Source organism: Convolutriloba macropyga, chromosome 11 (genome assembly GCF_964194025.1).
Source record: "Convolutriloba macropyga chromosome 11, txConMacr16.3, whole genome shotgun sequence".
Lineage (NCBI taxonomy): Eukaryota > Metazoa > Xenacoelomorpha > Acoela > Convolutidae > Convolutriloba > Convolutriloba macropyga.
In genome coordinates this window covers 11,831,959-11,848,057 of record NC_134478.1, presented here as the reverse complement: position 1 = coordinate 11,848,057, position 16,099 = coordinate 11,831,959, and the positions used below count along the sequence as shown (strand labels likewise).

The 16,099-nt window shown below is 35.6% G+C and overlaps 1 protein-coding gene across 1 annotated transcript in view; it reads right to left on the bottom strand.

The window, feature by feature from the left end:
- The window catches only part of LOC142349040 (gamma-aminobutyric acid receptor subunit gamma-3-like), a 184,635-nt gene that overhangs the window by 66,117 nt on the left and 102,419 nt on the right, over positions 1-16,099 (bottom strand). The gene's annotated exons all lie outside the window — the stretch shown is intronic.

Here is a 16,099-nt window from a genome sequence, read left to right as displayed (position 1 = left end):
AAATGTTATCGGGTCCACTTGCCTTGCCATTCTTCAACCTGCGGACAGCTTCAAGCACTTCTTCAAATCGAATTGGGCTCAGGTCAATCGGCAAGCTTTCAGCTGCTTCTTCGGGATCCAATCTCGTACTGCAACTGAATGTTGAGGGATTCAGGAGTTGACTAAAATGTTCCGTCCAGCGTTCAAGTCGTTCCTCTTTCGTCTGTAAGTTGACGCCAGTGCTTGAAACTAATTTGGTCAACTGGGGCCTCCAGTTTCGGCAAATCTGCTGTGATGCCCCAAAAACCTCCTTTAAGTTGCCTCTGTCCGCGAAGCTCTGCACTTCTTGGCCTTTGCGTTCAAGCCATGCCCGTTTGTCTGCACGTAGAGCTTTTCTGACTTCCTTACAGCAGTTTGTGAACTCTAACAGCGCCTCCGCGCTGCTGTGTTTCTTTAACTGTAGATCGGCTCGTTTCCGGATAAGTTCCAGAGAATCTGGAGAAATCCAAGGTTTGTTCACTCGCTTGTCCGGAAGGAGGCATTTCACTGCTGCTTGGTTCAGGGCTTTTCGAAAATTGTCCCAAGACTGCTCTGTATTCTCGAAATCGCCGCTCTTATCAAGATGTAACTTGACCTCCTGCGTGAATAAGTCACGCGTTGTTTCATCTTGCAGCTTTGCAGAACTGATTCTGGGCGTGAAGCATGACTTTTTAGACAAAAGTTTCATAGATACTTCCGCAATGACCAGTTCGTGATCGGTAATTGTGGTTTTCCCTCTTCTGGACCTCACATTCGTCAGACATCCTCTGTATCTCTCTGCAAACAGAATGTGATCCAGCATCTTTTTTCGACAATTCGGATCGGGAGGGTTGAAGGTGTACCGATGCACTTGTCGATGCTGGAACCATGTACCACCTACGAGCAATTTGTGTGAAGTGCAAAATGATAACAACTTTTCAGAGTTTTCATTTTCTTCACCCATTCCAAACGGGCCTCTGCAGCTCATGGTGTCATTCAACTGGTGTCCAGGCTCTGCATTGAGGTCACCGATGACACAAATACGCTCCCTATGTTTGAAACTGGAAACTAGGTCTGAAAGTTGACTCCAAAACAAATCCTTCTCTTGGAGACTAGCTTCATTCGTAGGTGCGTAGCAGACAACAACAGCTAGATTGGCTCTCCTCTGAGCCGCGAACTTGACGTAGCAAATACGTTCACTTAGAGCCACTTGTTCTACGATGCTGTTTATCAATGACTTCTTTACAGCAACGCCCACTCCTCCTTGTCTCGACTTTACACCAGACAACCACGAGTCAGACAGGTAGAGCTTGTGGTCTCCGAGATCAATTTCTTGCTCCTGCAATCTCGTCTCCTGCACTCCCAGAATATCCAACTTGTATCGCGCCAGATCCATTTTCAAAGCCTCTAGAGATCCGGCTTGGGTCAGTGTTCTGACGTTTAAAGTTGCAATTCTGAGTTGGTTCCTCGGGAGATTCTTAGCACCCCTTACCCGGGACTCGGGGCCATGGTTGATTGTACTCATTGCTTTGGTGTTTGAAGGCTGAGATACGACTAGTTGCGCCACAAACTAGAAGACCAGTGCCTCGTTAGCTCGACCATGTGAGCGTAGAGCCGCAGCACATGACCTACCCCCAGGGGACACCACGTGGAGGTGAGGTTGGATTTTGTCCCCCACTACTACTACTACTACTACTACTACTACTACTACTACTACTACTACTACTACTACTACTACTACTACTACTACTACTACTACTACTACTACTACTACTACTACTACTAATACTACAACTACTAAGAGAGCGAGAGCGAGAGTGAGAGCGAGAGAGATAGAGACGTTTTTCTAATTTTTTGTCTTCCTGATAGTTTTTGCAGTCCGCCTCTCTTTGCGTCTAACATTAGAATAAACTATCTCTCCTCTACTATCGTTTTCTCCCTCTCTAAAGCACAGGAAAAATTCACACCCACATATTCACCCACGCAAGCGCGCACACGCCAAAACACAATTACAAACTACACCACAAAAAAACTAATAATTTCATTTTATTGGCATTTAATCCGTACTAAAAAGTTGTCACCGTTTAGATTTGGAGTGACTGTTTATTGTTGAAATTTAGTTGTGGACTTTTTAAGCGTTGTATCGGCAATCGTAATATTGACAGAAAAATCTGAATTGAAAATTTTGAAGCCTCACGATTTGATTGTTTCATGAGCAAAAGGGGACAATTAACTTTTTAAAATCAGCAGAAATTAACAGCGTGACTTTGAAAACACACAACTTTGGCATTGGACAAATTTAAATCCGCATTTTGAAGCTAAATGTAAGTAATTTTTCTTAATTTCCATATTTTCTGCTAGTATTTACTCTCTACCTCTATTTTTGTCTAACATTTGAAAGAATTATTTCTTTGACACTGACACTCGTTCTCTCCCTCTCTCACACAGACCACACACACACATTAGAAATACGCACACCAATACATTCACTTACTCAAGCGAGGACGCACACACACATACACACACACACCCACACAAACACAATTATAAATCTCGCCACCGAAAATATCGCCATATACATTGAATGAGATTTCTTGTTTCCTGAAGTATCTCCTCCTAAATTAAAGGAGGAGACAATTCTGAATATAGGTTTCTGGTAGAAAACATTTCCGAAAACCAAAATCTGAGTTAATTTTTTTTGTTTCGATGTATATGGATTTATCCATCAAAACTTGGAAATTTTAGTTGACTTGTTATTCTAATTTTCTCCTGTACACAAATTTTGTCAAAATTTGTAATTCAAATCAGCTTCTAGCATTTTCAGAATAAAAGTAAACATCACAAATTATTGCAACAATCTTGATACCGAAAGTTATTAGTGTGCAAAGTATAGCACACATCCAATTCTTTTTTGATAAGATTTGTTCGCATTTATTTGGCAGCAAATTCAAAATGTATATCTCGATAGCCATTTATAGTGCTGAGGAGCTAGCCAAGTATTCACAATAAATAACAACAGATGAAGATACATAGGTCAAACGATCATAGTACTGATCGTTTGAAAGATTATTGCTCAGAAACTTATCACGAATTAATTTTTTCTGCTTAAAAAATCATTACAATAGTCTACCAGTAGAAACAGAGAAAAATTATAGAAAATTGAAATTAATTAGTGTTACCCAAAATATCCTAAATGATGACGAATAATTGGAGTTATAGAGAACTGTAATCGGAAAACTGCAGACATCATATTATCATGTTGTAGATGTACATACTTCCCCCCCATTTTTGCGAGATTCAGATCTTAAAAAGCTTTACCTTATCTCGGGATTAAAGTGCATGTTAAGGCATAGCATGGGGAATGATTAGGAATGAGTAGAAACTGTGATTCATGATGTTCCAGAAAAACCTCAGAGTTTTACACTGAAATATACCATGAAATGTCTAATAAGTACCCTGATCAGAGAGCCATTCTACCCAATTTAATTTCTTTGATCTTTTAGTTCAGTAATCCAAATATAATTTAGCACTCGGTATTTCAAGAATGTTATCTCATAATTAAGTTGATAAATTAATCCCATTTTCGGATTGACAGTTTTATATCAAGTCCCATGAGCCGCTGAGGCATGGCCATGGCCTGCAAAGTATGGTCAATTCAGTAACTAAATATTGCGCTAATTAATAGCTCTGGCAGTTTCAACGATGGGATAAAACATTGGGTGTATTTTAGGTACCTTTCCTCATCGGGTATTTTGTCCTGACACCGTCTGACCATTAACTAACGAGCTAATTTTCTTTCAATTGTCATCGTTTTCAAAAACTGAGAAGGTAGCTGGAAAACTATGTTTCAAGCCATATCTTAGGCAGTTACTAGCTTCTCTGAAATCATTTTTCTTGTGCAAACAAAAGACAAGACATTTGGTCCCAGAACCTAGAGTGCGTGCCTTGACAGACAGCAAAACTATAGCATTAAATTATTCTAAAGCTTGTATCTTTTCCTCTTAAAAATAATTTATAGCATTTTACACATTACACCACAAAATTTTTTTAGATATAGACCCCCATTTTTTTCAGTTTTTTGCATAATATGATTTTTAACATGTTTTAAAACATTTCTGATATTAATATTAAGTATAGTACTAATTTTTTTAAACGCACATGTCCTTTATTGGAAGAAATATGCAAATGCTTGTTTTATTACCCAATTTTGGCTACATTTTTCGAACAATGAAGTTTTTTGGGAAATTTTTTTTGTACTAGAAGCAAGAACGACTGCCATATTTGCATCTATCACAGCTCTCACTCTATACAAATTATTGAAACCCGTGACGGCAATAACCTGGCTTGCAGCAGACATAATCTAAGCGCCTGTTCTTATGCAAACTGAGAGCATTGATTTTGAACCCACAAAAGATGAATTGAAATGATATTGGCTCATTTTTTCCTCGTGGAATTCGGTTAAGTAAAACTGCGCAATTGAAGCTTTATCTTTTGTGCTTTTGGTTCCGCAAAAAGGATTTTACTATCTGTATTTAATTTAACAATATTAAAGTCCACAATTCCAACGATTTACTAGCTAATTAAACATTTATTCGAACGTAACTGTAATCGCATTAAGTCACTCTTATCACTAAGGTTAATAAAATAAATAAAATAATAATGCTGAATTTTTGAGCTGATGCTTTTTTCGGCAGAAATTTTGATTTTAAACTTAGCATACAAGTCGAAACAAAAAAGAATTGCGTTATGATCAGAAACGGAATTTAGACTGTGAACTTTGGTGCTAGGAAAATAGGCCGACCAGGCGTTTAGCCGACAAGGAAAAAATGAGAAAGTTAGCCGACAGTTTTTTCAGAATTGGTAATGAAAGTCCATAATTGGTCCATAAATCAGTAGTTTGGTTGTGATAGATTCATAGCAAGTCCCACCGGCCGCTAAGGCATGGCCCGCGAGGCATGGCCATGGCCAGCGAGGCATGGCCAGATGCGGTAAAATACGGTCTGACCACGGATCGACTTTCGTTACACTAGTTCATGAAAAAACTGCTGCATATTTGTCCGCTTACGAAAGAGTGTTTTAAATTGGCCAATCACATCTTTAGAATAAGTCTTATTGCACATTTTACTTAAATTGTCGGTTAAATTTCTCAATTTTTGGTTGTCGGCTAAACGCTCTGTCGGCCAATACGGCGGCCACCGTGAACTTTGCTGCCTGATTTTACAATGGTTACATTGGATAGATATTTTCAACAATTGCCCCCTTTTGCAAAAGGGGGCCTATTTTTGAATGGAATTTAGGCGAGCGAATTATTAACCAATCAGAGACAACTAAACGTTCTGTGTATGCTCATACTGTGTTAAACTGGATAGAATAAAATGCGCCATGCTAGGGCAATTAGCCGAATTGGAATACAAAGCGAAAAGAATTTCCGACTGTCGGGTTGGTGGGCGGGCTTCGATAACCGACCCGCGATTTCCGGATAACATCCCACAGCGCGTAAGAGGCATGGCCGTGAACAGCGGTCCTTAATTGCGCTTAAACTAATATTCGGCTATCTAAACTGTAGCCGAATTAATATTGTGGTAAAGTACAGCACAAAAGAGGTGGCGATCCTCTACCAGGTACCAAAGGGGGGGGGGCAATTGTTGAAAAGATCCGTTACATTTTCGAATTATGCTGAATTCGGCTACTTATTTCCCACCAGAATAGACTGCAATCTTTCGAATGCATCCCAATTCCGCAAAGTTTATGTAAACCCCATGTATTATCAAAGCAAAACTGCCTTAAATTGCATTTTTGGTCAAATTGACCCAGGCAGATAAGTTCTGCCTTTGCGGTGTAATGCAAACTTTTAGAGAGATTACTTCTTTTTCATAACGGCAAATTTCCAGGAACTATTAAATAAGTAAAATGGGAAAAGGATTGTTTCTTTTTGATAACTGTACTGAAAAAAATGCAATTGATATATTTGAGTGGAAAAATTGTGCAGTTTTTCTCGCTGAAGAACTAAGTCTGATATATGAAAAATTTTGAAAAAAAAGTCAAAACTATTAATTAGGAATTCAGAGCCAAGAACAGTAGAGATTCTTATTTACAAAAAAATGAATCACAAAGAAGTAGATTCTCATTACACTTGAGATTAGACCATCAGAGTAAAAATTTGCACAAGATTTTTTCCATGTCTTACAAGAAATTCAGCAATCGGTTGCTACAACAGAGCTGAAATATAAAGATTTATATTCATGGTTGAGCGTCTCTATGAAGTTTTACTCTATTCCGGGTAATGGAAATTGTTTTCAAGTGGTTCGACACAGTGAGTAAATTCCATTTTTATAATCCCAGTTTATTCTGAAAAACCAAATAACATTAATTGCTCTAATTGATTGAATAAGCGTCTGTTTTTTTCAGACGAGCCTCGAATAATTTCCTCTCAGAATCCAGCCCCTCCCCCCCCCCCTCTCACCCAAAGCAAAAAATGCCAGAGTAGGGGGTACGGGAATAATAAGATGAGAGGCAAAGATTCTATTTAAGGTCTACCGCTTGGAATAATCATGCAGCTATTGTCTTACGTCTTCCTAATTTTGATCTATTTAGAGTTGCTTAAAGTTGCATGGGTTATTACCGCGTGTTAATAAAAAAATTCCCTATTTGAATCCAGTGCCCGGGCTTAGTACACCACTTATGACGGTGTTTCATCCAGAATAGGAAGGAGATGACCATGCTCGATCCAAAGTGTCTATGAAAAAGTTTTAGCTCGATTATAATCGTTACCGAATTTAGATCTACCCATTTGTTTGCTTCTGGATTTTATCTTGACCCAAATTTTACTTCAGAAGTTTTAGCTTGATCCAAATGTGATGGTCAACTTTGCTCTCATCCAAATCATGAATCGAGATCAAATCTTCTCTTCTTCGCGCAACTAAGGTTCTAACTTTGCTGGGGAGGATGGTTGGCAAAAAGACAAAATGAAGCAAAAAAGATTCAAGGTTGAAATCGTTAGATGGTAAAAAACGATTTAAGGTGGAGAGGATCTGCAAGGAGAGAGTTTTGAAGATAAACCTTGCAAACATTTTTTTCTTAATTTGTTCATCTCGATTTTCCTGTGTTTTTGGGTTTCAGACTAATACTCAGGTTCAATTTTTTCCCATACTCAGGTTTACTCCATTATGATAAATGAACATTACTAATTTTCAATTTGGGTAGAAAGGAGTAAACAAAAACATCAGTGCATTTTATGGTAATTGTGTGCAAGCTAATTATCAGAAACTTCTATAGCAATATAGTGCCAAGAAATATAAATTTGTCCCAAAGGAATTCAATAACATCATTTTAATCATGATTAATATAAATTTTGCATAGAAAAAACTAAAATGATTTTCAGATACCGTGAGTGATAAATGAATTGGGTTTTAAATGAATTGGGTTTCAAAGTCTGTGCAGTGCTGAAATATTCTGCAACTCAATTCTGGGTCTGTTGAATATTTATTAGTTAAAATTCTCCAGCAAAAGTTGGCTGCTAACAAAAAGCCGAGGTTCCAAGTTTCTGCCAGAAGAGCATCATTATTAAAAAGTTATCTTTATTAGAAAATTACAGAGAAGAATCTGAAAGTTTAACAGATTTTGTTATAAAAAATATTTTCGATCAATCTTTGTCGATCGTTTTTACAAACGAAAGAAGTAAACCAAAATTTTCGCGATTTGTCTTTTACCAAACAATTAAGGGTTACTAAGAAAATCGGCTCAATTCAACAACAACTAAGTTGCGCACTCAGGTTGACTACCCTGGTGGAGACCCAATGGTTAGCTTATAAGAACTTGCAAGTTTCATGATATAGATGCTTAACTTGTGAGAACTTGCAAATTGAATGGTTAAATTGTAAGTAGCTTGCAACTCGTATGGCTTATTTTAAGAACTTGCAAGTTTTTTGAAGAAAAATTTGTAAGCGATACGATGTATCTTATAGGTTCTTACAATATAAACATGCACAAGTTGAAGGGATATATTGTAACAGCCATGTAAGTCAAAGGGGCTTACTTGTAAGTATCTCGTAAGTCGGATGGCTGATGTGTAAGAACTTGGAAGTTTCTGGAAGATATCTTTCTCATAGTGCAAAGTAGAGTGCTAGCAATTGAGAGTCGATATAATTTTTTGTTTGGCCACTTTTCTGAAATTTTGACTATTTTGACCACCTAAGAATCCTTGTTGGATAGTTCGAAAAATTTGAAAACTTTGCTAAAGGCCCGTAAAAGCACAGTTTCATTTTTATTGCAGTGGAACTACAACAAGCATCAATTGGTGCTGAAAACTGACGTTGATATGTCTCTAGGCACTTCTTGGTAAATTCTGTATCATTTTTTTAATTATAATTTTGATGGTGTTTTTGTTTTTTGGGCACAACAAGCAAATGTGGCGGCGAAGGCGCGCCAATTATGCTCGATTAATGGTGAAAGTGTTGAAAAAAATTCGGATCGTTCCCCCCAGTGTTTTTTATGACCCCCAGTTTCAAACTATAAGTTGTTATATAGCACGCTACTATGAAAGAAAATATGGGGGTTATTTAGCTTACCTTCCATGTTTGACGATAGCTGCTTTTGAATCGTCTGAAAAAGGACCTGAAGACTTTTACTGATTGTCTGGGCACAATATTTGAAAACAATGTTTCCTATATCTTCAGGATGCGTTGATTTGTTCAAGGCTAAATGGGCTGCAATTTCTATTTCTATGTGAGTGATTCTTATGAAGTTTTGGTTCTATTCTGTTCCCCCCAGTGTTTTTTATGACCCCCAAATTATATGTTGTTATATAGCAGGTTACAATGTAAGAAAATAGCACGTGCGCCTGGGGGTCATAAAAAATTAATGCTCACTAAGCTGGGGGGGGGGACAGAAAAGATTCAAAAATTCTCACTAAAAGAGCGGCGAAAATTCATCTGACCACTAGTAAAATAAAGTAAGATAATTCATGAGTGGAGCCGAGTCAATGCAGTGAAAGAGACTTAAAATATTTTGGAGATGCAATGTTTCAGAACTGAATTAAACTTATACACTTGAAATGTGCTGATTCAGCGCTGAAATACTCTGCGACTCAAGTCCGGGCATTAACCTTCATTTCAATTTAGGATTGGAGCTATAGTAACTCAGAACTATGGCTCGTTTTTTGCCGAAATTGTACAATTTCATCAATTGCATTCGTATATGCGGAGTGATTTTATAAATTAGATCCTGTTTTGTCATCAATGTGTTCGTGGAATTTAATTTTTGGGTTCTATTTTCTTGCTTGCTTACCTTCCCATTTTTGCCCCTCTCCCACGAAATTGTAACCACCACTACGGTATATTTACGGCAATTTTGGGAGGGAACTATTATCCTTATATGGCCACAAAGCTGGGGGTGGGGGGGCTCTATAATGGTACAGACCCCCGAGATTTGAATTCAAGTCATTTGGAGGCTATTTTTTAATTGATCGTCTTAATAATGTATCATCGTGTACGACTTGATGTTATTGAAAATTGTTTATTCTGTAACTTTTAAATTTTTACTGACTGAAAAGGGCTCAGTTCTAATAAATTCACACGCTCGGATCATAACTGTAAGGCTGAATAATATTTGAGAGAATACTTGGATCTTTTTCGTTTGTGCCCCCCCCCCCAGCTTAGTGGATGCATTTTTTTGCACCCCCAGACGCACGCACCATATTTTTACATAATGATTTACTGTGTAATGGTACGTGCTCTGTAACGGGGGAGCATAACGTACTGGGGGGGGGGGGCAAACGGAAAAGATCCAAATACTTTTACGAATTCCTGTTTATTATCAATGTTGTATATAGTTCAAATCTTCCTTAATTCAATATTTTGCAGCTTCTCAATTTCAGTATTTCACTCTTGCAATTCTGTGCAAATATTGACTGCAAAAGGAACATTCTTCATATATTTGTTCACGCTCCTGTCTTATTTGTTAGTGACGTCACAAATCTACCCTTGTTGTGACTTAAAGCTATTTTTTGTTTTTTTTTGCGTTGTGAGTAAGCCTCGGGCTATTTTATGACACTTTAATTAAATCATGATAGAATAAAGGATGACTAGAGTACTGTGTTCACATTTGAAAATATCAGTTTTTTTTACAAATAGACAAACATTGTTTGTTCATTCCAGAAAAATTACCAAGCTCTTAAATTTGTCGTTTTCGAAATCGAGTCTTGAAAACAATTTCTTGACCTTACCACATCAATTTTTTATGATAAATTGCAATACTGATAATTGTGAAAAATTTACAAGCTGTTTATTTCATATTTTTTCTTGCTAAAGGTGAATTTGCTGTAACATATTTGTAAACTGTGAAGCTCAATTATTGATAGTTCTGATTATAATATTTAATTACTCGCGCTTGTTATCACAATTGAGCGCTTTATAAACGCGATTGCTTTCATATTAAAGAAATCTACAATTAGTTTATTGGTGTGCTCTTTTTATCCAAGTTTCAAGCATGTATTATTTTCCCAGTTTATATATCATCCACGCAGTATTCTGTATTTTGCAATTTTTCACATCAATATTTTGTTCTGTATACCACTGACAGGAGCTAGAAAAATCCCGCCGTTATAAAAATAGGTTTTGACGAACTTTTTGCGAGCCCGTTTTTTTTTTCTCAGCTAGTTTTAATCGAGAGATATCTTCTGAGGAAAAGGTGGCAAAGGGTTGATAGAAAACCCGACTGTTATTTGTATGCTGAAAAAACAAATGGTGAAATTTCATAGCAAGTGCCAAATACATATTAAGTCGAGTTACTATGCACATGCTATGAATTTTCACCATGCATTTCTTCAGCCACCGTGTCATTATATAGTAATTCATTATGTAAGAATATGGCACGTGCGTCTGGGGGTTGCAAATAAAATGCACTCTCTATGAGGGGGGAGGGTGGGGTGGTGCCCAAACTGAAATGATCCCATCTCCTCTCTTCACAATTAACTGATTTTTGATGGAGAAATCGAACTATGCAGCTCACTAGCTCAAACCAAGCAAACAACTTTACTTGAGATTATTTTAACTAATTTCGCAAAAATGAAACTGTCCACACTCAAAGTTTCTTGTTCCCGGTCCTTGACATTTCAACCGATCGTTGCTCAAATATACTTTTTCTTTAAAAAATCAACGAATAGAGTTTTTCAAAGTTTTTTTCCTGAAACTATGAGTAAAAATTTTCTACATCACATTCCTCAAATTTGAGAGGTCCGAGTAACATAAAATAAGGAGGCTCGGAAATGTGCCTTTGTGCATCGTATTGCGACCATGTTCATCCATATTTCGACGGATTTGTCTACCAAATTGAGAAGAGATAAAACACTTATCGGGTCAATCTCATTACAGCCCCCATGAAATTTTAGCCCCCATTATGGTATAGTTATCACGTTTGGGGGGCTACAGGTTATCATACCACTAAGCTGGGGGAAGGGCTATAATGGGAAAGAATCCACACATCAACAACAAAGACCATTATCGGAAAACAACAAGTTAAACAAGTTTTTTTATAGAACACTTATTTAATCGAAGCTGAAAAAGTATTTGTTTAATGAGATTAATGTTCGCTACACAAGAAAGTTGGCGCGACCTCCTGTCATATAGTTACAAAATAAGATCAAAAAATTTAAAATTACACTAAGAGTTTTGAGAAAATTAAGTTCAAAAGTTTTCAAAAGAACCATTAGTTTACAACTAATGGCAATGGAAAAGAGGCCATGGAAACCGGCCATTTTTTGAAATTTGTCAAGAGTAAGACCTCAAGATAAACAACAAAGTTATGCAAAAAAGAAAAAATCAACAAACTTTTCGGGACAATATTGTCAAAACCATTATTACCGTGGGCATTCAACTAAATAAACAAAACTTATCAATGTGGATATTCATTCAACGCCATTGGGACCTGTTCTTAGCCGCAGGATTCTTAGAGAGAAAGAAAAACAAAAATCAAATCAACACGAAATCAGAGATTGTTTCGAGAAATTGTTGCATCAAAGCCAAAAACACCAATAACTGAAACACCAACTGCTTAAAAGACCGTCTCTTGTCTCGTTCGAAAGATTATGGAACCTGTCATTAATTGGTCGAAGCTACAAAATGATAAATTATATCAAAAGATCTTGGATATATTTCAAAACAATCAATCTAAAATTTATTTAAAAACACCTGAAGACGTCAATTGTTTCCGTTAAATAAGTGTTTTTAGACTTCCTTGAGAAGGCATTGAGACCAGTTTTATTCACAGTTTTTCAATTGACTGCAAGACGAAAACAAATTACAAACAAAAATTAAATGTTCAAATTAGAATTGCGACAAAAGTGTCGAAGCCATAACTGTAAGCTAATCGCTTAAAAAAACAATTTTGATTGACCGGCAATTCTTCCTTTGACGACAATGGGACAGGTAAGAATTCATATAAAATAAAGGAGAAAAATATTCACACATAGTTAGGCATCAGAAAATCAAGGTTAAAAAACCATTACACATATCATGTAACCGCTAAACGAAAGTCTTTTTGTTTCAATCAAGAGAAGATATAACCTGTTTTTAATGACAATCAGCTACAAATTGACTAAGTTAAAGTTTGAATGTTGTTTAAGGAATAAACTTCAAAAAGTCTGAAGCATTTTCTTAAAAAAAATTTCTAAAGTAATTAGAGCCAATATCTATGAGCTGAAAGCATCGGAGAGTTTCTCTCACATCTCATTGGATGGCCAATTGAATCTTTGATACTTGATGACAGGTCATAAAACTACCGAAAAGCATCAAAACCAAGCAAAACTAAAAAAAATCATTAAAAGTTGGACAAAGCTAGTCTATGAAAACAAATTTCTTTAATTTGTCATCATATTAACGTAAATGAGATTTCTCATTTTTTGTTTTCGAATAAAACTCGCTTTTAATTGGCATAAAAACAAAGACACCATGTAGGTTGTTTGAAAACGGACCAAAAGACATGCTCTTATACAATCCATGTTCCTCTGGATTCTAGTGTTCCGCGCTGAGATCAAACTGAGTTTTTGATCACGGCAAGCAATTAAAATAAATTTTTGACTCCAAACATTAGAATAATGGATAAATTGGCTAAAGAACACCACATTATGTCGAATATAATTCTGCATGTTGCTTAAAATTGGATACAATCTACCGAAAGTCCGCAAAAAATGTAAATCAAATTATTTTTTCTAAGAAAAGAGAAATAAAGATAGTCTTTGTCTATATAAACAGAAAATGTTTCGGCAGATCTTTGGGCTGTTTTTCCAAGACAATGTGACAAAAGTGTGCTAAGTCAGCTTATTTGGTGGTACTTTTCATATAAGAAGGCAATTTTTAAATATATAGCATCAAATTTCACCAAAAAGCAAAATCAGGCAGTACAGCAACCCTCTATCATCTTCAAATATAAAATAATGAACACTATCTCAAACAATTTTTACACAGTATGGCACAATTTATTAAAATGAATTTTAATTAATATTTAGTATGATGACAATTTGACCAAAAAATAACAAAAAAAGAACAAAAACAACAAAAGCGGACCAACTGCTTAAAACCTGCAACATCAAAAAATCCGCGATGAATACATCTGTCGGCCAAAATTGACTAAATGAAACAGAAACAGTTGAAAATATAGTTCTTCACCCCTCACAATAGTGGGTTCAGAACAAAATTATTTATAGTCAAAATTCTGTTGTGGTTCAAATTTTCTCAGACAATTCCCTGTTAAACTTTAGAACGAATTTAATCTGAAATTTTGTCCCCTTGTTTCACGAAGCTAATGTTTGCAAAGGGGGCTATGCAGAGGGACAACAAAAGAAGCGCAAAAAAATCGAATTAAAAATAACAGATTTTCGATAAGAAAACCAATTTGATAAAATCGGAAAAACAAAATTCGGTTCAAAAGTGATTAAAAACATTAGCTTACAACTGAAAATAATAAAAAAGTTCATTTATTCTTCCAGCCATTAAGTCATTGAGACCTGTCGTTGATCCGAAGTATTTTAAAACTGTAAGACGAAAAGCAAATACAGACAAAAATCAAATTTCATTTAAAAAAATAAGGTGATCAGAGCCATCGGCAATGTCACTTGTCGAAAACTGACTACCTTTTGTCCATATTTGAGTCCGATGTTAAGGGGACTCATGTTGTGTCTTTCGGAGAAAATAGAGCCTGTCTTTATTGAGAATAAAGTACAAGTTGACTGAAATAGGAATTATAAGTCAATATATAAAATCAAAAACAATATATAATAATACTTTAGCAGATCATTCAAACAAACTTATTCAAAGTCTTTAGAGTCAATAGTTACGAACTGAAGAGTTCAAATAGTTTCAATCACACCCCTTTTAGAAAACCAATTGGGTCTTTGAGATGCTTGATCACATGTCATAAAACAGCAGAGAAAAGAACAAAAGAAGTCAAAACGCGACATTTCATACCTTTTGAAAGAACTTTGTCGGATCCATTAGAACAGGAACTTTTCTTTGAAAACATTTTTTTTCATTTGTCGACTTTAAACAAAAATTTGATCTCTCATTTCTTCAACTTTCAAATCAGACTCAATCACCTTTAAATGACCTAAAAACAAAAAAATTCAGTTAGTTTGCTTAAAAAAGATAAAAGACAACGCTATACAACAAACCAAATTCTTTTGGTTCTTTTGGATTACATGAAAGCGTGGTGATGCTAGACGTGAGTATTTGATCATCAAAGCATGTCAACTCCTCCGCCCGAAACAAAGTGGAGTCAGATTAAATGCTCTGTAAGTGGAGTTAGAGTTTTATGGTCAATGCTCTAAAATGTTTCAATCTTTCTCTGACAGATCCCAATTAAGCTTCAAAAATTTTCATGGCAAAATTTTCTTCTTAATTTTATGAGGCTCAGATGTATTTCCCATTGTTACATTAACCGACTATGAGTATAATTTCTCAACTGCATGCTAAAAATGAGTCATGAAAGCTGTTCATTGAAAACGAAGATACGAGTTATTTTGCGTAAATTGTTCTCTTTTTTTAAAAAAAAACAGTCTTTCATATGATGGTTTGAATTGACCACTTAATTTACTAGATGTTTTAAAAGCCGTGCAGATTTCGCCAAGTTTTGAACAGAATCTGTGTTTTCTGATATTGATCAAAACTAGCAATTTACTGTAGCAAAATAATTCAAGAAATTAGTATTATTCGTCTGTATAATCACATATAATATTGGATGGTTTCTGGAAAAGATCATCACGCTATTGAAAATTTGTCAAAATAACATAAAAAATAACTTTCAATGTGACAATTTTCAGAGGAAACACTATTTTACATTTCTTTAAAATTAATTCTGTTTAACTGAACCTATGGCGATACAACTTGTTATAAGTTTGATAAAAAAAAAGGAGAAAAGAGCATTATCAGTGTTTTTGTTCCATTCTAAACTCAACATCAAATTTACTAACTTCAGTTGAAGAATCTCATGTCGATTAACTAAGCTGAACAAAAGAACAAGAGAGCGTGAACAAATCGTCCCTATTATCCCATTTTCCATTCTCATTTCAATCTTACATTTATTTCTCCTCTTCTAAAGTTCGCTATGCAGTTATTACGCGGTTAAGAGATTCTAAATTAAATTTTTTCGCTCTTGAATATATAGAGCTTCAAATTTGCGAGCTATAAAAGGTCCATATCTTTTTAGGAAATTTAATTAGGCTCGCACGTCATTAAGAGAGTTACGTAACTTTAAAATATCGTAAGAGCTGAAGCACTGCAATGCCAGTATAACGCAAAAGTCGTTCACCGAAAAAATTCAATTTTGCTTTTTTCATGGAGAGAAAATCGAACATATAATTATTGTTATGAGTTATTCAGTTTGACAAAAGTTAGAGAAAAAGTTAGATAAAATCAAAACTTAAACTTCTAGCGACTTTTATCACTGGTTATCATAAGTCATAAAAAATTTCTCACCCGTTCTTTTCTTAGTCTGAATTACAATAGCTTAGGCTCATTTCGTTCAAACTTCTGTTACATTTATCTTTTAATTTCAACCTTCTCTACCCCTAATTGATTTTGTTCCATTTATCGATCTGTTCTTAGTTATCCCT